Source organism: Rhinolophus hipposideros (genome assembly GCF_964194185.1).
Source record: "Rhinolophus hipposideros genome assembly, chromosome: 13".
In the NCBI taxonomy this organism is placed as follows: Eukaryota; Metazoa; Chordata; class Mammalia; order Chiroptera; family Rhinolophidae; genus Rhinolophus; species Rhinolophus hipposideros.
The window spans coordinates 48,071,861-48,098,395 of NC_138059.1; the positions used below are offsets into that span (position 1 = coordinate 48,071,861).

Genomic DNA, 26,535 nt, shown 5'->3' on the forward strand with positions numbered 1-26,535 from the left:
AAATAAGTGCTATATGAAAAGCTTATGGATTTGCCTTACTCTAAAGCATACTAGGTGAACTATTATCAAAGGAAGATGACGGTCCATTGATTTGTTGCCATGTGGCAAACCTGTAGTCTTAGGTCCATGTATGCTCCATATGTCTTTCATGGTGTATTATTACAAGAAAAACTTCTGCCACTAAGAAGACTAAGATGAGGTTGTCAGCAACACATAACCTTGGTTAATTATTTTTAGAGAACAAAATTTGAAATCATAGATAAATTGTCTCAATTGTTATAATGTTACATTTTATTTCATTTGTTTATTTGACATAATATAGCTGTCTCATTCATTTATTTAGTAAAATTATTTTCCAAACACCTATTATGTGTCAGGCTCTCTGTTAGGTGTTTAGAATTCAACATTATTAATCATTCAACATAGTTGCCATTTATTGAGTGATACTAGGCACAAGATACAGTGCTAAATTCTTGGCATAATTTTCTCATTTAGTTGTTTGTTGTTCTTTTTTTAAATTTTTTATTATTTTTATGTTTTTTGCAATAGACTATTTTTAGTAGAATATTTAGGTTCATGGCAAACTTGAGGGGAAAATACAGAGGGTTCTCATATACCCGTTGCCCCTACACAGCTTCTGCCACTATTAGTGTCTGTCACCAGAGTGGTACATTTGTTACCATCGGTTAACTTACATTGACACATCATTACCAAGCAATGTCCCTAATTAAGATCTGTACATTCTATGGTTTTGAAAAATGTATAATGATATGCATTCACCATTAAAGTATTATACAAAAATTTAAAACAAACAAACAAACAAACAAAAATAATGAATCAGTGTCCATTTCATTGATCACATCCAAACTGCATAAAGTAGAATATAAATATCTGCACCAGATGAGATTTTAGATTATAATGAGGTGATCTCCCATGGGTCACACAAACCCTGACTTGCAGAGTATTCTGTCTTCAAATCCTTGGGTAAATATCTTGTACTAACTAAACAGAACTCTGTTAAAAGTCATTGAAGCAAAATAGAACATTGTTTTAAAAATATTAGGGTGTTGGTATTTATTTGACTTGACATGGTGAGTAAAGTCAAGCTGCCTTCAGAGAATGAACAAATGTTACAAAATACAGGACAGATTGTACTCTGGTATTTCAGAGGATAGGTCAAAAGATGACGTAGTAATAGTAACATACACTTGCATTCACTGGCAATAATTTCAAATGGAATTGGGATTGATTCAAAGTGTCTAAAAATAATTGTAGGAAAGAAAAGATACTGTACAATAAGCAAGATTTATAATGTAAGAAAAAACTCTATGAAGGTGGAAACAGCTAAGATTTATATCTAAATAAAACAACAACAAAAATAATTTGGTAGTTTATTTTTGTAAACTTACTGAAGCTAAAATATTTTTTAATACTTTATATATGTTTCATCCATTTATCAAATCTGTGTTAAAAACCCTATTTGGCAGGCCTTTTGATAAGTTATTCCTGGGGATTCTGGTTATATAGAGATTGAAGAGATGTTTTTGAATTGTGTTATATCCAGTACACTGTTTAGGGAAACTTACTACTAAAACAACTGTGATCTACTTTTGGACTGAAGAAGGAATCTGAAAAAGACCTTGGACATATTAGACACCTGAGAATTTTTGCAGGTATGAGATGACATCTTCTGCAGCAATCTTAGCATCACTTCTCTGTATGTATTAGGTGTGATTAAAAAAAAAAAGTGAATGTTTAAATAAAAAAAAATTATTACAGTAAAAGACACATTGCCATTAATCCCCCTCAAAATACTCCCTCTAGCCTTGAACAAAATTTCCCCATCATTTTTGCCACTTTCTGAAGCAGTTCTGGAAGTCCTCTTTCATGAGTGCCTTCAGTTGTGCTGTCATGGCTGCCTCCATATCCTGAATAAATTCGAAACATTTTCCTTTCACGGTCATTTGGACTTTGGGGAAGAGCTGAAGTCGCATGGCACCAGATCTGATGAATAAGGTGGATGAGGACACCGTAATGTTTTTATTTGACAGATATTGCCATACCAGAAGTAATGTGTGACACAGAGCATTGTTATGATGGTGGATTAAATCATTTGTCCATTTACCAAGCCATTTTCCATGCACATTGTTTCTTAAATGCTCTAATTAGCCCTTATAATATTCAGAGTTCACCATAGTGTTCCTGGGTACAAACTCAGCTCACACAATTCAAGCAAGGTCAAGAAACGCAATTAGCATCATCTAGATGTTACGAGCAGCAGCATACACTGCTTGTTTTGGTCACACGTTGTATATGGTCAAAATAGGAGAATACAATCCGATTAATAAAGGGGAAGGAACCCTCTGATTGCTAAGTACAGCTTTGATTAGTCATTTCTGTTGACATCAGATACACTTCTTGCTCCTGGGCCTAGTATATATCCTACATTCCTCTCTTGAGAGGTCAGAGAATATCAAGCAATGGCATACTGTGAAAATTCAGGAAAAATAATCTGCCCCTTGAGCTTCAACTGCCTTTCATTCCAGAAGATTCAAAATTCTAACCTGTATATTTACTGATATAAATAGGCAAATAGGCCATTAATATAAAATGTAATGAGAATTGCTAAGCAGATGCAATTAATATTCACATACAAGTTTCAGAAATCATAGATTCTGATGTTCTATGGAAAATCACATTGCCATAAACTGGAAGAGATTATGAAAAAAACTGAATGCAATAGTCAACAGAATCAACAGCCTCAGTGAAGAGTCTAAAACATGGAGAAATGATACTAGGGGATATTGGTTAACCTATCTTCACTAATATCTGATTTAGGGCAAGAGTTCTTAAACCATATTTTCCCTCTTTAAAAGACTGTTATTTTGTGTATCAGGATTGTACTCAAACTTAATGAATAGAAAACCTACCACAATTGGTTGAATAAAGAAAGAACTGCGTTGTTCCATTCAACAGGAAATTCAGGTACTGGCAGCATTGTTGTGACCATCATCAGTCTTCCTGCTTTGTCATTTAGTGGCAGCACATGCCTTTGATATCCTAGATTTCATCCCCAGCTGTGGTAGAGAGACTGTAAGCTCAAACTGCTATTTTTCAATACTACTGAGTACTTCTCAGTCCTTCTGCAGGCACACAGAACCTGGAAAAGCAGGTAAGGGGACTAACGCTCATGGAAACAACTTCAACTAATGGGAGATGGAGTTTCTTGTTTTTTAAACCCTGGATCTACAAATACTTTTTAGTAAACAGATAGTAAATGGTACAGCCTTTGCTGGCACACAGTCTTTGTTGTGAATATTTCATACCACTACTGTGCAAAAACAGCCATAGAGAATAAACAAATGGGTGTGGTTTTATTCCAATACAACTTTATCTACAAAAACAGGTCACTGGCAAATTTGGTCAGTGGGAAGGGTTGCCATGTTTACATATAAAAATGCATGAAACTTACTTAAATTGGAATTTCAGATAAAAAGCCATTAACTTTTATTAGCATGAATATATCCTAACCAATTATTTGTTGCTTATGTGAAAATCAAAGTTAACTGAGTATTTTATCTACAGATTATTGTTTGAAGACCTCTGTTTCTTCAAACAGATATTGAGGAGGAGTTCAGATATCCTCCTCAATGACACTGGAGGAGTTCAGTGTCATCTCAGGACTCTTGAAAGAATCAATTATTTTAGTTGTAGTACTGATACTAATAAATAGATGTCAGTATTGATGTTTTTTTTTTTTTTTCCTGTCTTACAAGCTCCCTCACATTTGCTTTCTGAGATCACCCCCTACTAAGTAAGCTACTATACCTCTCTGGTATGGACTGAATTGTTTGCATCCCAAATTCATATGCTGAAGCCTTAACTCCCACTGTGATTGTATTTGAAGATAGGACTTTTAAGGGGTAGTTAAGATAAAACAAACTTGTGAAGATAGGGTCCTGACCCCATAGGATTAGTTTACATATAAGAAAAGACACCATAGAGCAAACTCTTCCCTTCTCTTTTGGCACACACAGAAGAAAAACCATGTGAGGACTTAGTAAGAAGGCAACCGTCTATAAGCAAGAAAGAATCCTCACCAGAAACTAATCTTTTTTTATTTATTATTAGTTTCAGGTGTACAAAGCAATGTAATAGTTAGACATTTATACCCTTCACAAAGTGATAACCCCTCCTCCCCCAATCTACTACACCTCTGACATCCTATAGAGCTTTTACAGTTCCACTGACTATTCCTTATGCTGTACTCATTATCCTGTTTATATATATGTATATATATATATATATATATGACATATATATGTGACATATATATGACATATACATATATATTATATATATGACACATATATAACATACATATAAATATACATATACATATACATACATATATATGTATATATATATGTGTGTATATATATATATATATATATATATATATATATATATATATATGATTATAGTTGACATTCACTGTTATTCACCTTCAGCTTCAGGTGTACACTGCAGTGATCAGGCACCTACACCATCCATGAAGTGGTGTCCCTAATAAGACAACTGTCCATCAAATACACTACAAAATCTTTACAACATTACTGATTATATTCCCCAAGTTGTCTTTTGTATCCCAGTGGCAATATTGTGGTTATCAATTGTGCTTTCTAATCCCCTCCCCTTCTCCCTCATCTTGAACCCCCTCCCATCTAGCAACCCTCAGTATTTTCCCCTGTATCTCTGAGACTGTTTGTAATTAGTTTATTCATTTATTCTATTCTTTAGATTCCACATATAAGTGAGATCATATGGTATATGTCTTTTTCCATCTGACTTATTTCATTTAGCATAATGTTCTCTAGGTCCATCCATATCGTTACAAATGGTAATAATTCATTCTTTATGGTCAAGTAATACTCCATTGTATAAATGTATCACAGTTTCCTAATCCAGTCATCTACTGATGCACATTTCAGTTGTTTCCATGTCTTGGCTATTGTGAATAGTGCTGCAATAAACATAGGGGTGCATACATTTTTTTCATATTAGCGTTTTGGATTTCTCTGGAAAGACATGTCAGAGTGGAATTGTTGGGTTATAACATAGTTCCATTCCCAGTTTTTTGAGATACCTTCATACTGATTTCTATAGTGACTGCACCAAAGTGCAATCCCCCCAGCAGTGCATGAGTGATCCCTTTTCTCCACATCTTTGCCAGCACTTGTTTGTTGATTTATTGATGATAGCTATTCTGACTGAAGTGAGGTGGTATTTCATTGTGGTTTTTATTTACATTTCTCTAATGATTAGTGAAGTTAAGCATTTTTTCGTATGTCTGTTGGCCATCTGTATGTGCTCTTTAGAAAAGTGTCTCTTCATGTCCATTGTCCATTTCTTTAATTGTTTTTTTTTTTTTTGGTGTTGACTTGAATGAGTGTTTTTATAAATTTTGGATATTAATCCCTTATCAGCTGTATCATTTACAAATATCTTCTCCCATTCAGTAGAATGCCTTTTTATTTTATTGATGGTTTCCTTTGCTGCCAAAAAAACTCTTTAGTTTGATGTAATCCCATATGTTTTTTTTTTTTTTTCTCTTACTTCTTTTGCCCGAGGGGATATATCAGTAAAAATATTACTAAGGGTAATGTTTGCAAATTTACTTCCGAAAGTTTCTTCTAGGAGTTTTATGTTTTCAGATCTTACATTTAAGTCTTTAAGCCATGTTGAATTTATTTTTGTATATGGTGTAAGGAGGTGGTCCAGCTTCATTTTTTTTCATGTGTCTGTCCAGGTTTCCCAGCACCATTTATTGAATAGACTGTCTTTACCGCAATGTAAATTATTGCATCCATTGTCTTGGGTTAAATGACCATATAGACATGGATTTATTTCTGGGCTCTCCATTCTGTTCCATTGATTCTGAGTCTCTTTTTATGCCAGTACCATGCTGTTTTGATTATTATAGCCGTGTAGTATGATTTGATGACAGGTATCGTGATACCTCCCACTTTGTTCTTATTTTTCAAATATCCGTAGCAATTCAGGATCTTTTATGGTTCCATATAAATTTTAGGATTATATGTTCTGTTTCTGTGAAAAGTGTCATTGGTAGCTTGATAGAAATTGCGTTGAATCTGTATATTGCCTTAGGCAGTATGGGCATTTTAACTATATTAATTCTTCCTATCCAAGAGCATGGTGTGTATTTCCATTTATTTGTATCTTCTTAAATTTCTCTCTTCAATGTCTTATAATTTTCTGAGTACAGGTCTTTTATTTCTTTGGTTAAATTTATTCCTAAGTATTTCATAGTTTTTGAAGCCGTTGTAATCGAGACTGTTTTCTTAATTTCTCCTTCTGATAGTTTATTATTGGTGTATAGAAATGCAATTGATTTCTGAATATTTATTTTGTATGCCATTACTTTACTAAATTAATTTATCAGTTCTAATAGTTTTCTGGTGGAGTCTTTAGTGTTCTCTCTATATAGTACCATGTCTTCTGCATATAATGGCAATCTTACTTCCTTCTTACCAATTTCTTCTGTTTCTTTTTCTTGTCTGATTGCTGTGGCTAGAGCTTCCAGAATTATGTTGAATAAAAGTGTACAAAGTGGACAACCTTGTCTTGTTCTTGATCTCAAGTGGAATGGTTTTAGCTTTTCCTCATTGAGTATGTTAGCTGTGTGTTTATCATATATGGCCTTTATTATGTTGAGGTATGGTCTCTGTATTCCCGTTTTACTAAGAGTTTTTATCATAAATTGCTGTTGGATTTTGTCAAATAATTTTTCTGCATCTATTGATACGACCACACGATTTTTATTGCTCATTTTGTTAACATGGGGCATCACATTAATTGATTTATGGATATTGAACCAAAATTGCATATAAGGAATGAATCCCACTTGATCATAGTATATGATCTTCTTAATGTATTGCTGAATTCTGTTTCTAAATCTTGTTGAGGATATTAGCACCTATATTCATTAGGGATATGGGCCTGTAGTTTTCCTTTTTTGTGATGCCTTTCTCTGATTTTGAGATCAGGGTGATAATGACCTCGTAAAAAGAATTTAGGACCCTTCCCTCCTTCTGGAATTTTGGAATAGTTTGAGGAGAATAGAGGATAATTATTTTTGGAATGTTTGGTAAAATTCACCTGTAAAGCCATCTGGTTTAGGGCTTTTGTTTTTTGGGAGTTTGTTGATTTCAGATTCAGTTTCACTGGTAGTAATCAGTCTCTTCAGATTTTCCATTTCTTCTTGAGTTAGTCTTGGAAAGATGTATGCTTCTAGAATATTATTCATTTCTTTTAGATTGTCTAATTTCTTGGCATATACTGTGTGTCCCCAAAAATAAGAGTTAGCTGGACAATCAGCTCTAATGTGTCTTGGAGCAAAAATTAATATAAGAGTTGGCCTTATTTTACTATAAGACCAGGTCTATAATATCGTATCATATCATATAATATCATATCATATCCTGGGTCTTATGTTAATTATTGCTTCAAAAGACGCATTGGAGCTGATTGTCTGGCTAGGTGTGATTTTCAGGGAAACACTGAAATTGATTTTTTAAGAAAATCTCATAGGATTTTCTTAAAATTTTTTATATTTATGTGGTGTCTCTTGGCACTTCTATTTCATTTCTGATTTTATTAATTTGGGTCCTCACTCTCTCTTTTTTTTCATGAGTCGAGCTAAAGGTTTGTCAATTTTATTTATCTTCTCATAAAATCAGCTTTTGCTTTTATTGATCTTTTGTATTGTATTACCTTTTGTCTCTTTTATATTTATTTCCACTCTGATCTTTAATATGTCCTTCCTTTTACTCACTTTGTACTTATTTTGCTGCTATTTTTCCAGTTCCCTTAGGTGTAATGATAAACAGGTTTTTAGCTTTTTTAAAAATTTATTGGGGTGACATTTGGTGGTAAAATTACATAGATTTCAGGTGTACAATTCTGTATTACATCATCTATAAATCCCATGTGTGTTCACCACCCAGATTCAGTTCTCCTTCCATCACCATGTATTTGATCGCCCTTACCCTCATCTTCCACCCACCATTATTATCGTTACCCTCTGGTAACCACTAAACTATTGTCTGTGTCTATGAGTTTTTGTTTCTCATTTGTTTGTCTTTTTCCTTTGTTGTTTTTGGTTTATATACCACATATCAGTGAAATCATATGGTTCTCTCCTTTTTCTGTCGGACTTATTTCACTTAGCATTATAATCTCAAGATCCATGGATGTTGTCACAAATGGTCCTATTTCATCTTTTCTTACCGCCGAATAGTATTCCGTTGTGTATATATACCACAACTTCTTTATCCATTCATCTATCGAAGGACATTTTGGTTGTTTCCATGCCTTGGCCACCAGAAAAAAAAAGCTGAAATGAACATTGGAGCACACGTGTCCTTATGGATAAATGTTTTCAGAATTTTTAGGAAGATACCCAGCAGAGGGATTGCTGGGTCATATGGTAATTCTATTCGTACTTTTTTGAGGAACCTCCACACTGCCTTCCATAAGGGCTGCACCAGTCTGCATTCCAACCAACAGTATATGAGGGTTCCTCTTTCTCCACAGCCTCTCCAACACTTATTAATACTTGTCTTGTTGATGAAAGCCATTCTGACTGGGGTGAGGTGATATCTCATTGTGGTTTTTATTTGCATTTGTCTGATGATTAGTGATGTTGAGCATTTTTTCATATGTTTATTGGCCATTTGTATGTCCTCTTTGGAGAAACGTCTATTCAGGTCCTCTGCCCATTTTTCAATTGGGTTGTTTGTTTTTTTGTTGTTGAGTTTCATGAGTTCCTTGTATATTTTGGATATTAGCCCCTTATCGGAGGCACTGTTTGCAAAAATCTTCTCCCATTCAGTCAGTTGCATTTTTATTTTTTTTTTTAATTAATTTTATTGGGGTGACGCCTCTTTATTTTTTTGATGGCTCTTTTGCTATACAGAAGCTTTTAAGTTTTATATAGTCCCATTTATTTATTTTAGCTTTTACTTCCCTTGCCTTTGGAGTCAAATTCATAAAATGCTCTTTGAACCCAAGGTCCATAAGTTTAGTATGTATGTTTTATTCTATGCAGTTTATTGTGTCAGGTCTTATGCTTAAGTCTTTGATCCATTTTGAATTAATTTTGGTACATGGTGAGAGATAGCAGTTCAGTTTCATTCTTTTGCACGTGGCTATCCAATTCTCCCAGCACCATTTATTGAAGAGGCTGTCTTTCCTCCGTTGTATGTTTTTAGCTTCTTTGTAAAAAATTATCTGTCCATATTTATGTAGTTTTATTCTGGGTCCTCAGTTCTATTCCATTGGTCTATGTGTCTGTTTTTCTGTCAATACCATGTTGTGTTGATTATTGTAGCCCTGTAGTACAAGCTAAAGTCAGGGAGTGCAATATCTCCAGTATTGTTCTTTTTTCTTAAGACTGCTTTGGCTGTTCGGCGTCTTTTGTGGTTCCAAACAAATCTGATGATTTTTTGTTCTATTTCTTTAAAAAATGCCATTGGGGTTTTGATGGGGATTGCATTAAATCTGCATATTGCTTTGGGTAATATGGCCATTTTAACTATGTTGATTCTTCCTATCCATGAGCATGGAATGTCTTTCCATTTCTTTGTGTCTTCTTCAATTTCTTTCAAAAATGTCTTATACTTTTCAGCATATAGGTCCTTCACATCCTTGGTTAAGTTTATTCCTAGGTATTTTATTCTTTTTGCTGCAATTGCAAAAGTAATTGTTTTTTTGTATTTCTTTTTCTGAGATTTCATTGTTAGTGTATAGAAATTCAATAGACTTTTCTATGTTGATTTTGTAGCCAGAAACTTTACTGTATTCGTTGATTATTTCTAATAGCTTTTTGGTAGAGTCTTTAGGGCTTTTATATATAGCATCATGTCGTCTGCAAAGAGTGATAATGTAACATCTTCATTCCCAATTTGGATGCCTTTTATTCTTTCTATTGCCTGATTGCTCTGACAAGGACTTCCAACACTATGTTGAAAAGCAGAGGTGATAGGGCACAGCCCTGTTGTGTTCCTGAACATAAAGCAAAAGGTTTCAGTTTTCCACCATTAATTATGAGATTAGCTGAAGGCTTGTCATATATGGCCTTTATTATGTTAAGTTGTTTTCCTTCTATACCTGTTTTCTTAAGTGTTTTAATCATAAACGGATGTAGTATCTTGCAAATGCATTTTCTGCATCAATTGATATAATCATATGATTTTTGTTCTTTATTTTGTTTATGTGATGTACACATTGATGGATTTGCAGATGTTGAACCATCCTTGTGCCCCGGGGATGAACCGCTCTTGATCGTGATGAATAATCTTTTTAATGCAGTCTTGTATTCAATTTGCTAGAATTTTGTTTAGGATTTGGCATCTGTATTCTTCAGAGAAATTGGTCTGTAGTTTTCTGTTTTCGTGTTGTCCTTAGTAGGTTTTGGTACCAGGGTACTGTTGGCCTCATAAAATGAGTTAGGGAATACTGTCTCTTCTACAATTTTTTGGAAACGTTTGAGCAGGATTGGTATTAGATCCTCTTTGAAGGTTTGATAGAATTCACTAGTGAAGCCATCTGGTCCCGGACTTTTGCTTTTGGGAAGGTTTTGGATGACTGATTCAATTTCGTTACTGATGATCAGTCCATTTAGATTTTCTAGTTCTTCATGGTTCAACCTTGGAAGGCTATATGTTTCTAAGAACTTGTCCATTTCTTCCAGGTTATTGAATTCGGTGGCATATAGTCCTTCATCGTATTCTTGGATGATCCTTTGTATTTCTGTGGTGTCCGTGATAACTTCCCCTTTTTCATTTCTGATTTTGTTAATTAGTGTCTTCTGTTTTTTTATCTTAGTGAGTCTAGCCAAGGGTTTGTCAATTTTGTTAATCTTTTCAAATAAGCAGCTCTTTGTCACATTAATTGTTTTGTATTGTCTTTTTGTTCTCTATTTCATTTAGTTCTGCTCTGATTTTTGTTTTTTCCTTTCTCCTGCTGACCTTGGATTTCATTTGTTTTTCTTTTTCTAGTTCTTCAAGGTGTAACGTGAAGTTATTTATTTGGGATTTTTCTTGCTTCTTGAGATAGGCCTGTAACGATATAAATTTCCTTCTTAAAACTGCTTTCACTGCATCCCAAAAAATTTGGTAGGATGTATTTTCATTGTCATTTGTTTCTATGAATCTTTTGATCTCTCCTCTAATTTCTTCTTTGACCCAGTCGTTCTTTAAAAGTATGCTGTTTAATTTCCTGTATTTGTGTTTTTTCCTGCATTCTTTTTGCAGTTGATATCCAATTTCAAAGCTTTGTGATCAGAGAATATGCGTGGTATGATTTCAATCTTCTTAAATTTGCTGAGGCTGATTTTATGCCCCAATATATCGTCTATCCTTGAGAATGTTTCATGTACACTCGAAAAAAATGTATAATCTGATGTTTTAGCACGAAGTGTGCTATATTTGTCAATTATCTCCGTTTCATCTAATGTGTCATTTAGGGCTGCACTTTCATTATTTATTTTCTGTTTGAATGATCTGTCCATAGCTGTCAATAATGTATTGAAGTCCCCAAGTATAATTGTGTTTTGGTCAATTTCTCCCTTTAGTTCTGTTAGTAGTTGCTAGGTATATTTCAGTGCTCCCTCTTTGGGGGCATAAATATTGATGAGTATTATGTCTTCTTGTTGTATATTCCCCTTTACCGTTATGAAATGTCCATCTTTGTCTGTTGTTATCTTTTTCATACTGAAATCTGTTTCATGTGATATCATTATGCCTATACCTGATTTTCTCTGGCTCCCATTTGCTTGGAGTGTCAATTTCCACTCTTTTATTTTGAGTCTATGCTTGTCCTTGGAGCTGAGATGTGTTTCTTGGAGACAGCATATGATTGGGTTTAGTTTTTGATCCAATCTGCTACTCTGTGCCTTTTTATTGGTGAGTTCAGTCTATTTACATTTAGGGTGATTATTGATATGTGAGGATTTCCTGTCATTCTATCTTTAGTTTTCTGGTTAGTCTTTGTCTCCATTGTTTCTTTGCCTTTTTGTTGTTGTCTATTATTTCTGTGGCGGTATTCTATGATGTTTCCCACTGTTTCTTCTTTTGTTACGATATCTATTTCAGTTTTGGAGTTCTTTTGTGTGGTTACCCTGAAGTTTATGTAAAAGAAAATTTGATATTTAGAGTATCCCATTTTCTTCAGCACGCTTACTTTCTCCATTCCCATATTCCAGTTCAGGCTTTTACTCTCCCCCTTTTTATGTTTGGTTGCCACAAATTGTCCCTGTTGTTGGTGGTTGGATAACCTCCTTAGTATTTCTTATAGTGCAGGTTTTGTATTAGAAAATTCCCTCAGCTTCTGTATGTCTGCAAAGGTCTTTATTCCTCCTTCATATCTAAAGGATATCTTTGCTGGATATATTACTCTTGGCTCATAATTTCTCTCTTTCAATAGTTTGAATATTTGGTTCCACTCCCTCCTGGCTTGTAGAGTTTCTGCTGAAAAATCTGGTGATAATCGAATGGGCTTTCCTTGTAGGTTACCGTCTTCTTTTCCCTGGCTGCCTTGAGGATTCTTTCTTTGTCGTTGATTTTAGACAGCTTCAATACAATGTGCCTTGGAGAAGGCCTGTTGGAATTAAGGTCATTAGGTATTCTATTTACTTCGAGGATCCAGTTCTGTCCACAAGTTTGGGAAGTTCTCATCAACAATTTGTTTGAATATATTCTCTGTTCCCTTCTCTCTTTCTTCTTCTTCTGGTATGCCCATTATTCTTATACTGCTCTTTCTGATAGAGTCAGAAAGTTCTTGTAGAGTTTTTTCATTTCTTTTAAGTCTCAAGTCTCTTTCTTTTTCCATCTGTGCAATTTCCAGGTGTCTATTTTAGATGTCACTGATTCTTTCCTCCAACTGGTGAACTCTACTACCTAAGCTGGTTATTTCATTCTTAATTTCTTCTATTGAGTTCTAATGTCCACAAATTCCATTTGGGTGTTTTTTTGAAATTTCAATCTGTTTGTAAAATGTTCATGTTTTTCCTTGATTGCGTTTCTGAGTTCATTAAATTGCCTTTCTGTGTTTTCTTGCATCTCTTTGTTTTCAGAACTGCAGTCTCGAATTCTCTGTCATTTAAGTCACATATTTCCATATCTTTAAGTTCCTTTTCTGGAGACTTTTGATTTTCTCTCTGAGCTGTTTTGTTGCTTTGGTTATTCATGGCAATTACTGATTTATTATTTCTCATCCTAGACATCTACAGGAGTGCCTTCTGCAACAGGTTGATAGGAAAGGTCTTTCTTTAGTTTTCCAATACTTGTTGATAGAATGGTTTATTTTCTATCCGATTACAGCCTTTTTTTTCCTCTGTCACACAGTAGTGCTATGTTTTCTCTGCACTATTCCAGCTTCTCACACAAAGGGGGCATTCCCTGGGAAATGGGCTTCTCCTCTTTTAACAGTTTGCCTGGGTCATAGGGCGCCACGTCCCTGTGGGGATGCGGAGAGCTTTTGAAGTTCTGAAGCTCTTTCTGCACCAGATTCAGAGCCTGTATGTTTCAGCAGTTCTGTTTACTCCTGCAGGGATCTGCCCAGATAGGTGGCGCCAGAGGCGGGGTGAGTTGCGAGAGGTGGCCCAGAGCAATGGTGGCGACCACCACCATAGCCTGTTCGGCTTCCATAGCTCCTTCCCCTTTTTGGAACTAGTAGGGCTGTGAATTTGTGTCTGTGGTCCACAGTTCTCAGAACAGCAAATAGTGTGTTCTTTTGATTTGACAGTGCTAATGTTCCACTTGTAGCACTGGCGGGGGTGGGGGGGTGGGGGGGTGGGGGGGTGGAGAGGTGGGGCAAGCTCTGCGAGGGTAGGGAGGGGGTGGCTAGTGTCAGTGCCTAAGGCTTCTGTTCTGTGCTCGGAAGTGAGAGCTTAAACCACCGTTTTCAGCTTTTTTCCCTTAGTCATTTCTCCGAGGTCTCTGCTGTGAGCGCGGAGTTCAGCCGTGTTATATGCTGCCCCCTGAACCCTGTAGGCCATAAGCGGAGCCCTAGGAGTCCGAGTTCTTCCCTCTTCCACAGCTGCGGTAGTTCCGGGATGCAGCGAGTTCGGAGCTCTGAGGTAGGTCTGCGTCCTGCGCCCACAGGTCTTCATCTCCGTACTTCTCCTCTCCCTCCTCCCTCACTCACGCTATTCTCCCACCTTTAGGTGAATTCAGTAATGTGCATGTTCGTCTTGCCTGTCTACTGTGGAGGGAGTCCTTTGTGGAGTTATTGTTTTTTGATTAGTTGTAAATTGTAGAGGAGCTTTACAGAGGTTCACCTCATGCCGCCATATTGATGACAACCTATGATAGACTGTTGATTTGAGATTTTTCTTTTTTCTTTAGGTAGGCCTGCATTGCTATGAATTTCCCTTTTAGGACTGCTTTCTGTGCATCCCATAAATTTTGGGTCATTACATTTTCATTTATGTATGTTGCAAGGTATCTTTTGATTTCTTCCTTGATCTCATTGTTTTGACCTATTCATTATTTAGTAACATGTCATTCAGCCTCCATGTATTTGTGTGTTTTCCAGTTTTTTCTTGTAATTGATTTTCAATTTCATAGCTCTGTGGATGGAGAAGATGCTAGAAATGATTTCAATTTTCTTAAATTTATTGAGACTTGTTTTGTGGCCTAATATCTGGTCTATCTTGGAAATTGTTTTATGGACATTCAAGGAGAATGTATATTCTGCAGCTTTGGGGTGAAATCCTGTAAAATATCGATTAAATCCAACTTGTCTAATGTATTATTTTAGGCCGATGTTTCCATATTGATTTCTCTGTCTGGAAGATCTGACTCTTGTTGTCACTGATGTGTTGAAGTCCCCTATTATGATAGTGTAACTGTTGATCTCTGTCTTTATGTCAGTCAATATCTGTTCTATATATTTAGGTGCTCCAATGTGGGGTGTATAGATGTTTTCTAGGGTCATGTCCTTTTGTTGGATCGACCCCTTTATTATTATGTCGTTCCCTTCTTTGTCTTTTATTATATTCTTTATTTTAAAGGCTATTTTCTCCAATATAAGTATTGTTACTTCTGAGTTTTTTCTCAATTCCAGTGGCATGAAATATCTTATTCTATCCCCTTATTTTCAGCCTATGTTTGTCTTTTGATCTGAGGTGAGTCTCTCATACAGCGTATGCAAGGGTCTTCTTTTCTTGTCCACTCAGCCACATTATGGCTTTTGATTGGAGCATTTAATCCATTTACATTTAAAGTAATTATTAATAGGTACGTAGTTATTACCGATTTGTTATTTGTATTTCTGGTCTTCATTAGTTAGATTGTTTTCATCTTTCTTCTGGTTAAAGAAGTCTTTTAAACATTTCCTACAATGCTGGCTTGGTGGTAATGAATTTTTTTATCTTATTCTTTTCTGGGAAGCTCATTATCCTTCCTTCAAACTTAAATGATAGCCTTGCTGGATAAAGCAATCTAGGTTGTAGGCCTTTGTTTTTCATCACTTTGAATACCTCTTGCCATTCCATTCTGACCTACAAAATTTCTGTAGAAAAGTCAGCTGGTAGTTTTATGGAAGTGCCCTTTTTAAGTAACTCATTGTCTGTCTTTTGCGGCTTTAGGATTCTCTCTGTCTTTAAACTTTGCCATTTTAATTATAATGTGCCTTAGCGTGAGTCTCTTTGGGTTTATCTTGGTTGTAACTCTCTGCACTTCCTGGGTTTGTATGTCAATTTCCTTAACCAGGTTAGGGAAGTTTTCTGTCATTATTACTTCAAATATGTTCTCGATTCCTTGGGCCCTCTGTTCTCCTTCTGGTATTTCTATGATGCACATGCTGCTGTGCTTGATGTTATCCCACAGATCTCTTAAACTTATTTCATTGTTTTTTACCCTTTTTTCTTTTTGTTGTTCTGCTTGGGTGATCTCTGCTATTTTGTCGTCTAAATCTCTGATTTGATCCTCTGCTTCAACTAACCTGCTGGTAATTCCTCCAAGAATGTTCTTTATTTCAGTTACTGTATTCTTTAGTTCTAACTGGTTGTTTTTTATGATTTCTCTATGCTTCTTTATTTTCTCACTAATTTTTTTAAACATTCTTATCATCAGTGTTCAAAACTCTGTTTCTGATAAATTTGTTACCTCTATTTTATTTAGTTCCAATTCTGGAGGTTCTTCTCTTCTTTTATTTGTGACATATTTCTTTGTTTCCTCATTGTGGCTGAATCTCTGTGTTTCCTTTTATGTATTAGATAGATCCCCTAGGTCTTTCAGTCTGTATGTGACCTTGATAATTGAATTGCACAGTCTCCCTATTCTCCTGTTTGTGTGTTCCTGAAGTGTTCCTTGTGTTGTGTGTATTCTCCTGTTAAAGTTGAGATTTAATTGCTTTCATCTTGTCAATAGGTGGGATTGACTCCTAGACTGACTAGTTGTGAGACTGGCTATGCAAACAATGTATGAGCTGCTGTGTGAGGGTTGACCCCTCAGATGAGGCTTGGCCCTTATGGGCTCTTGTGACTGTAGAGAATTTTCTTTGGGTGTGTCATTTGTAGGTCAAATCAGGTAATGCTCTCGTTTGGTCTGGAGTTGTCCTCTGGGTGTGTTGATTCTTGTACTTCTTAGTCTGGGCCCTAGCGAAGGGCAATTTCAGAACAAAACAAATCAACAAGCACAACAACAACAATAAAAAGACAAATACACTCACATGTAAAAACAACTGACAACCAACACTTAACACAAACAAACATATCAAAAATACAAAAAACAAAACAAACAAAAGAAACAAAACAAAAATAGCAACACCGCCCCCAAAAATATCAATGCAGAAAAATGGAAAGAAGGAAACATAGAGCAAGGAAAAGAAAAAAGAAAGGAAGAGAGTGAGAAATGGGAAAAAAATCATATATATATATATATATATATATATTATACACACACATACATATGTATATACATATACATGTATATACATACATATATGATAACAATGATAATTTTAAAAGCACCATTCTTGGCTTAAGTGACCAAGCTGTTACCAGGTTGTACAAAAACTCTGCTGTACAAAAACTCCTCTGCATTTTGTGGAGGTAGAGCTGGCCACCCGGCGCCCACAGTTACCCTGGCAATGCAGTGCTAGATGAGTCGGGCTATGGGTTGTGGTTGGTAGTTATTACAAAGTCAGTGCAGTTTCTGCTGTCACCTGCACAAATGTGCCAAGTGCACTACAGCCAGCCACCTGGAGGTGGGCTTATGCCTTGTGCGCTGGTCTCCTGGTTCTTACGGCACTTCTCCATTTAGAGGGTGTGGAGGGTGTGAGATGTCTGAGTTGCTGAAAACCCAGACCTGCCTCTTCCACCTGCTGCTGACCCCTGCATTTGTCTCAGCAGCAGTAATTGCCCTGCTGGGAGCCACCCAGAAAAGGTGGGGCCTGGGTAGGCAGGTGTTTTTGTCTCCCTGTCCAGCTTCTTTCCTAGGTCACAGCTGCAAATCAGTTTTTCCAGTTCTTGCGGTCTACAGCTCCTCTGTAATCTAACACTACCCTCCATTCAGCGTCTAGTTTAAGACTCTGTTAGGGCTGGAGTAGGATTGCTGTGGGAAAGTGGGGGTGGGAGCCCAGGTATGGAGTTTTCTCTGCTTTCTCTCTGACCAAGAGAGCCCAGCTGCAGTTCTCAGCTGAGGTTTCTGCCTCAAATGCTGGGCACCGCTGTCCTATATGCTGACCTCTTGGCAGGATTGTTGGGTGCAGGGAGGGAGTCCACAGCCTAGATGATGTGATCTCTTGTTTGTGTTCTATGGCTCCTCATCTCCACAGCCACAGATGCAGGCCGCATCTCTACACCTCTCTCTTCTCTCTTCTCCCACTAGCCCGGTTTGCCCACCGTCAGATAATCCTCATGTGAGTCTCTTAGCAGTTCAGTGGGATGAGTAGAGAATCCTTTGATGAGTAATAGATGTTTAATTTGTGGTAACTTCCAGGGGAGAACTCAAGAAGCCCACCCCACTGCCACCATTTCTATGATGTCACCAGAAACTAATCTTGACAACACCATGATATTGAACTGCTAACCTCCCCAATTGTGAGAAAATAAATTTCTGTTGTTTAAGCTTTGCAGTCTATGGCATTTTTTTATGGCAGCACTAGCACTAATAAACCCCTCTCTCCACATAAAATTTTTAATAAAAAGAGAAAAAGATGATCATAGGTAAAACTGTATTATATTTCCCAAGCTCCATTGGAGAACACAAGCAACAATTCCACGGAAAAATTCCAGCATATAGAAATCATGAGTGATAAATGGGTTATGGAGGATAGCTTAAAAAAAAGAAAGGAAAAAGAAAGAAAAAAGCTTTCAAGATTTAGAATGAAAGAACTCATAAGAAGGTTAAAAAAGAAAAAGAAAAGAAAAGCAATCTTTAAGGCTACAATAACATAGTGTAATATAGTGACACAGGTAACCCTATAATCCTATGGCAATAAATTTGAGAGAAAAATAGACTATTTTAAGAAAATTAAAATTTATCAAATTTTAATTTGATAACCTCTGCAAAGAGGTTAGAAAATTTGAATAATGCAATGATACTAGAATAAAAAAGGGCAAATACAAAAGGTAAGAGTGAGCCTTGAGAGAACAAAAATTAGTTCAACATGTAATGAATTGGAGATTATACAAAAGATAGCTGGCATATATTTCAGATAAGAATGTTATTAACACATGGCTATAACTAAGTTTGATTTAAGAATATAGACATAATTATTCTAATTATAATGTTAGTAAATTGAATCAAAGGTTATAGCAGAAAAAACAATATTGCAAACCAGGTAGGAATACAGAGATTACTCAATTATAAACATACTAAAATAGAAAAGAGAAAAGTGAGGTTAATGTAATCCCCAAACTGGAAAATTAATATGATATCATAAAATAAAGCATTAGGCCAATTCAACTTAAGAATGCATCTTAAAAATCTTAATTAAAACACTAGTTAATTAAATAAAAATGTATGTAACAAAGTAATTATGTAATATGATCAAGAATTTAAATTTAAGCATGAATAAATGGTTCAACTTTACATAACGTATTTTCATTACTTATTTATTATAATAGGAGAAAAAACCACCTACCTAACTCTCAAAATCACATTTGATAACATTAAATTACTCTTTGTTTAAAGACAATTAAATCAGGAATAGATTAAAAATACTTAGACATTGTAATGGTGTTTTCCTGAAGTAGATAGAAAATATATTAAATGGTAAAATACTAAAGAAGCTATTATTTAAATTAACACAACTCAGGTGAGAGTCTTATCTCCAGTATGAGTAGTACTGGATTATTTTGGAGATCCTCACTACTAACAATCCCTAACGAATAATACAAACACTATATCAGATAGGAGACACAATTATTTATTTTCACATACATTATTACATACCTAGAAGATCAAGTACTCAACTAAAAAGCCTCTGGACTTGTTTTAAACAATTTGATAAAATAACTATCTAAAATATAAATATACAACCAATAGATTTTTTTTATGTTAATGATAAGTGACAAAACATATATTTATTTCCAATAATGACCAACATGCTACAAATACTTGAAAATAAATTTAACTGAAAATGTATAAGGCTAACAATAAAGCTTAAGTTTTAGATCATGAATTTAAAATGAAATCTTCCTGTTAACTTTTCTGATATTCTCTTGCAAAATTCAGGTGTACAGGTATAAGAATGAAAAAAATGTAGATTGAATTTTACTAAAAATGTGCTTTTACAATGTAAGCTAGAGAGCTAAGATTGTGGGAGACTTTTGCAGGGAAATTATTATCATGCTAATCCAGAGTTAAGAAGAGAAGTGATAAAGATGCTGACTGAGAGATTAAAAGAAGTGTGTGTGTGTGTGTGTGTGTGTGTGTGTGTGTGTGTGTGGTGGAGAAAAAAGAGAAAGGAAGAATTGAGAGAGAGAGAGAGAGAGAGAGAGAGAGAGAGAGAGAGAGAGAGAGAGAGAGAGAGAGAACATACTTTTACATGTTTTTCCCAATCGGTAGCTTGTCTTTTCATCCTCTTTTGCAGACGTCTTTAATTTTGATGAGCTCCAATTTATAATTTTTTCTCCTATGCATCTTCTTGTTTTATTTCAGTAGCAGGAACTCTCAGTATTATGCTTAAGAGTGGTGAGAGCAAAAATCCCTGCATTACTTCTGACCTTCCAAAAAACACATTATGTGGCACACTAGATATGAGGTTTCCTGTTAAGTTGTCTTTAACAGGTTATTTTTCCTCTGTTCTAAACTTGCCAGGACTTTTTATAATAAATGGGTGTGGGATTTTGTTAGAGCTTTTTGTGTCAAATAATGTTTTCCTTCTTTAACCTGTTGAAATGGTGTATTATGTTGATTGATTTTCAAATATTGATCCATCTTTACATACCTGAAATAAATCCCACTTGGCTGCAGTATATTATGCTTCCATACACTATTGAATTCAATATTTTTAGAGGATTTTTGTGTAAACTCAAGAGTGATATAGACTTGTAGTTTTCTTTTTTGGTGTTCTTTTAATTTGTTTTGATGTCAGCGTAGTATTGATCTTATAAAATTAATTGGGGATTGTTTTCTCCTCTTCCTTTCTTAGAAAGATAGTGTGTAAAATTAATATTAATTCCTTGAGTATTTGGTAAAAGTCTCCAGTGAAACTATTTGATCCTGGAGACTTCTTTCTCAGAAGAGTTTAAATTACAAATTCTATTTATTTACTATTTACAAGATTATTCACGTTATCTATTTCATTTTGACTGAGTTTTTAACGTTGCAATTAAAAAAATTAGATTATTACTTCTATATTGTTTAACATGAAATTCAAGTTATTAGTAGCATTTCCTTGTGATATTTCTGGTTGTAGGATGTATGATACCCCCATTGTATACCTGAAATTAGTGATCTATTTCTTTTATCTTTTTTATCTTTGTAAATATTACTAGAGGTATGTTTTAATTGATTTTCCTATGAACCCACTTTTTAATTAATTTTCTCCATTTGTCTTGTTTTACAATTTCACTTATTTTTTTTCTTCTTCTTGTTTTAGTTTTAACTTGCTCTTCTTTTCCTAGTTTCTAGAAGTAGGAGCTGAAATTATCAAGTGGAGATCATTGTGCTTTTGTGATATAACAGTTTAATGCCATACGTTTTGCTCTTAGCTTTCTATGCATCACACTAATTTTAATATAGTTTATTTTCATTTCATTCAGTTTTATGTATTTTCTATTTTCTTTGTGAATTTTTGACACACATATTACTAAGAAGTCTAGTGTTTAATTTCTAAATATTTAGATATTTTTTCTTGTTGTCTTTGCTTTATTGATATATTGTTTGATTCCAATCAGTATATAGACCATTTTCTGTATGATTTCAATTCTTTAAATGTCTTAATGTTATATTTTTGACATATTATATATATATATATATATATATATATATATATATATATATATAATTTATTTATTTATTTATTTTATTTTTTTGTGAATGTTCCATGTCCACTTGAAAAGAATGCTTAATCTGATGTTGTTTGGTGGCTGTCTTATAATGCTTATGTTGATTAGTTCTTCTACATCCTTTCTTATTTTTTGTCTAGTAGTTCTATCAATCGCTGAGAATTCTTAACATGATTGTGGATGACTATTTCTTCTTTTAGTTCTATTGTTTGGGATTTAGGATTGCTATATCATCTTGGTGGATTGATTCTTTTATCATTATGTGATGCCCATCTTATTGGCTAGTAATTTTCTTTGCTCTGAAATTTATTTTATATCCATTTCTGATTTTTATAAAAATTAATATTTGTAAGGTATTTCTTTTCAATCCATTTACATTCAACCTACCTATGTTGTTAAGTTTGAAGAAATTTTCTCATAGAATGTTGTGTCATTTTTTTTATCCATTCTGCCAATCTCTGTTTTATAATTGATGTATTTAGAACATTGGTATTTACAATAACTATTGACGTTTTATAGCTTTAATTTTTAATGCATTACTCATTTTCTGTTTGATCTCTCTGTTTTGTTTCTTGTCCCTCTGTTTTTTTATTGTTATTATTTTCCTATTTTACTGTAGGTGACTTGAAGCTTTATAAGAGTTCCATTTTGAATTATGCATTATGTTTTAAAGTCATATTTTTTGTGTAGTTTTTTAATGTTTGCTATATATATGTATATATATATATATACATATATATAGTATGTATATTTATCACAGCCTTTTTTTTTTTTAAACTTGCAATGTTTGTCTTTATTTTGTTCTTTATATTTTGAAAGTGAAAAGAAATAGTATTGAGTCAATTTCTTTTTGTTGTTTTTTTTTTAAATATTTGTTCTATGTATTTACAAGCCTTAAAGTTGCTCTAAAGATTTCAAAAGTATTAAGAGTACTTTTTCCAGGGTAGCACTTTTTTTTAAAACAATTCTTGGAGTTCTCTGGTCCACAGCATTTCCTTCTGTTCCAAGGTTATGTATGTTTTGATTACTATTGTGATTTTTTTTATTTTCTGAAGCAAGCTGAGAGGCAGGCAGAAAGATTTGATGCCAACGAAAAAAAAAAAAAAAAGAAAAGAAAAGAAAAACAAAGAAAAGAAAAATCTTTCTTACCTTGTTTACCCCAAACCTTCTTAAATCTGGACTAACTACTATGCTTTAAAACAAACGTGAGGTGCATCTGAAGGGGAGGGAAATTTATTTCTCTGCTTTTCTATTATACAAGTTGTTTACAGAAACTGCAAATTAAAAAATTACACTGGCATTTGCAGTCCTTAAAATAAATTAAAAGTTCTCAACTCTTTTTTTTTTTTTTTGCTAAACAGATTTTTTTTTTTTTAAGTATGAGTCCTCGTTTACAAAGAAAAGATTAAAACAGAAAATATTTTCTATAAATAATACATGTATTTTGGTTTTAGTGCTCCCGCCCTCAGGTTTGAAGTTTACTTTTTTCCAGTACCTTTTTCCTCCATGATCACCTGTTTTTCTCTTTCCCCTCTCCCACTCGTGCACACGTGGGGGTTTCTGCGAGAATTGGCCTTGCTGCACTGTGATTGGCGAAGACGTGAAACTTTTTTAAAAAATACTTAAATTGTTTCTTTTGTTTCTTTTTGTATATTTGACGTTTTAGTTATCCTCAGATTCCTCTTCTGCTTCGCGAAGCCACGTGAAGAATGCCGTGACAGATTTGAGCGCCACACCCTTCCCATTCTGCTCCGCGGGGTCCTTGCTGCTTTCCCACTTGTAGAAGGCATCCTCGGATATTACCTCTTCGTCATAGAGGCAATCAAAAAACATCCGTAGCAAATTGGCAGGTTGATCAAGTTTTACTATTGATGCTTGTAGTGCATAAAGTGCTTGCAGTTCCTTCTCTGTATCCGAGTCTAGGTACTTGAGTAAGATCGGCACTCTCTGCTTGATAACAGCAGTGTCCAATCGGAAGGTAGAACAGTCGGCTATAATAGCTGCTTTACAAACGGCTGTCATTAAAGCTCTAAGGAATGTAGGTGAACTCATCTGGCTTTCATCTAGGTTAGCCTCTACCCAGTCAAAGATCTGTTCATCATTTGCTTTGTCCTCAATAATGAGTTTCTCGAGTCGCTTATATAGCTCGTCAGCAGAGAGTTCTTTCTTTGAAAGTGCTTCGGAGGAACAGGAACTGTCAGACTCTATAAAGTCCAACTTCTGCTCCAAGAGAAAATTATGTACATCTTCCCCTTCTGGTAAAAAGTCCTTCCAGCTGAGGTCAGCCTCCCTCCATAAGGCTCCCACTTTCTTATGGCTCATTTGTTTGCATAGAAGGTGCAATATTTCAGACAGCAAGATCCCAGCTCTTCCAACAGGAAGTAAAGGTTTACTAAATTCTATGATAAGTTCTCTCATGGAGATTCCGCCTTCTTTTAACACGGGAGTCACCAGTTCAGCAAGGTACAACCAAATATGGGGAATATCAATGGCCATGTCATCTGCCAATTCCAATGTTTCTGAAAAACCTTTGAAAAAGTCCTGCTTGCTGAGTTTTTCTGACTGCACCAGCTGCTCCAGTAACTGGCCCATGTGATCCCTGGTGATCTGGCTTTTGATGTCAATTTAGAGCTAGACCCCCTTAACATTCACACTTTTAAAATATAAGTATTTTAAGTATTTCCTGTTCCACATTAGATGCCATCCATTATCAATTTTTATTTGACCTTAAATTATGACTAAAAATCCTCATAAAATTATAGTCTATTATATTTACTTGTATCTTTACTACTTCTTTGTTTTTTTCTGAAATTCCCAATCAGCTATATAATATTTGGTGGTGTTTGGAGATCCTCCTTTAGCCATTCATTCCTTAAGGGTAGTTATGATAGCAATAAATTCTCTTAGTTTTCCTTCCTTTGAGAATGTCTTTATTACCTGCATGACAAACTTCTTTTCAGCCTGTGAAAAACGTTGTGTCATTTTCACTTGTTTACCATGGTTTCAGATGTGAAATCTGCTATCGTTTGAATTGTGTTCCTTTATAGTAAATAAAATGCATCATCTCTTTTTAGAAGATTTTAAGATTTTTCCTTTATCTTTAAATTTAGTATTCAGAAATTTAATTGTGATGCACTGTAATAGGATTTTGATTTTCTTATTTAGAATTTTCTCAGCTTCTGGAATCATAGGTGTCTCTTGCCCAATATGGAAAGTGTTCAGCCATTATTTCAGCTGTTACATTTTTTAGTTCCACACTTTTTCTGCTCTCCTCCTGGGATTCTAATGGTACTAATATGCCAGTGTCGTGTTTGTGACATCAGCCAGGTCAGCCAGGGGTTTATAAGGTGTGTGGCCTGTAAGTCAGACCACCCACCCAGCCAGATGTTAAGTGTGACCAGCAGTGAGCCTTCACCCCTGTTCTGCTCCCAGGGATGGGGCCACCACAAGGGCAACAGTGTGAATGATGACATTCATCCTAGGTTTCTGTTGGGCTTCCCTCTCTTGATCCTTTGTCTGGAGAAAGCAAGTTTTCCTTCTTCTTTTTAAAAATCCTGTAGGTTTCTTTGATACCCAGTCAGTATATGTGAAAGATAAAAGAAAACTAATCAAATTTACCACATGGTTATTCCTCAAGTATGAGTTCTCCAGCCAATCCATTGTCTTTTCTACCACCAAATTTCAGACTCATTGTATGGTTTTCTGTTGAATAATTTCCAGGATAGTTCATTTTATTTAGAGGAAAAAGCAAGGGAAAGTAAGTCAATACTACCTTTTCTTGAATCAGAATGAATGCAATTTTTGAGATGGCTTTGTTCTAAAAAATTATATACAGATTGTCAAACAAATGTATACACATTTTAAGAAAGGAAAACTGTATTAAAATTGTAATACTCAATATATACAGATAACAAAAGATGAATACAAGTCAATGTTTGACTTCTGCACTTAAAAGAAGTGCTCAAAATGGTTACCATCAGCATCCATACACTTCTGATTACTGTGAACTACTGCTTGAGCAACGTTGACCAAAGTGTCCACTTATATACATTTTTTGGCTCCCCTGGTATATATGTATAATATAAATCATATACATTTTATTACTTACTCATTTATATACAAAATTATATTTAAATTATTTATTTAATTATGTTCCTTTATTTGAAGGTTGTTCACATATGTAAAATCATTTAATGCTTTCATTGCCAAGAGATTTAATATATGACTATGTATGTGTTAGTGCTAAAAGAACTGAAGTATTAATGAATGGTCTTGCCCAATTCCCCCCTGTTGCCTTATACCCATTCCTTCTTCCATGTCACAGTTGCCTAGTAGCGATTATTTATGAGTCTAAACAATGACTTTATGCATAACCTATGTTTGAATAAATCACCTTTGAATATTTCTCATGAGGTACTAATGCAACAGTCAGCATGGGAAACATTTTAAAAGCCCAAGTTAACATTAGAAGATATAAACTCTAGTCCTGACTGGTAGTAAGAAAATGTGATCTGGGCATGTCATCCTTCCTCTGGGCTCCAATTCCTTGTACTCACTTAAAATAATTGGTCTATGATATAATTGTCTGTCACCAAACATATTCAAAGCACAGAATTTTAGTTTAAAAGGAATCAAGTATCAGTCATCCAACCTTAGTCCTGAGGGCAAGTAAAATATGCCATATGCAGCACAAAATAGTAGTATTAAGTATTTACTGTGCTTATGGCACATTTAAGTACATTCACATATCTTTTAATTTGCTCCTTTATGAGACGTACATTATTTTTATCCCTATCTCACAGTAAAAAATACAATATGGGCAGATATTAATAACTTCCAATTTCTATTGAACACTAAAATTTAGGATGTTGGATTCCAGATTCCATGGTCTGAAACATTATAACAAACACTGTCTGGTATTGTACACTATGCAAATGACTTTTTTTCTATTTAATATAATACCATGAAGCAGGATTTACTCATTTGTA

The 26,535-nt window shown here is 34.7% G+C and overlaps 1 protein-coding gene across 7 annotated transcripts in view; it reads left to right on the top strand.

The window, feature by feature from the left end:
- Positions 1–26,535, top strand: part of SNTG1 (syntrophin gamma 1) — an 894,682-nt gene that overhangs the window by 205,572 nt on the left and 662,575 nt on the right. The window contains exon 1 of one of the 7 annotated variants that reach the window (XM_081070083.1): positions 14,070–14,161. The exons of the other annotated variants lie outside the window; for them this stretch is intronic. The gene's annotated coding sequence lies outside the window, so the exon portion shown is untranslated. Of the gene's footprint in view, positions 1–14,069; positions 14,162–26,535 lie in introns of those variants that run through there. 7 annotated transcript variants of the gene reach the window in all.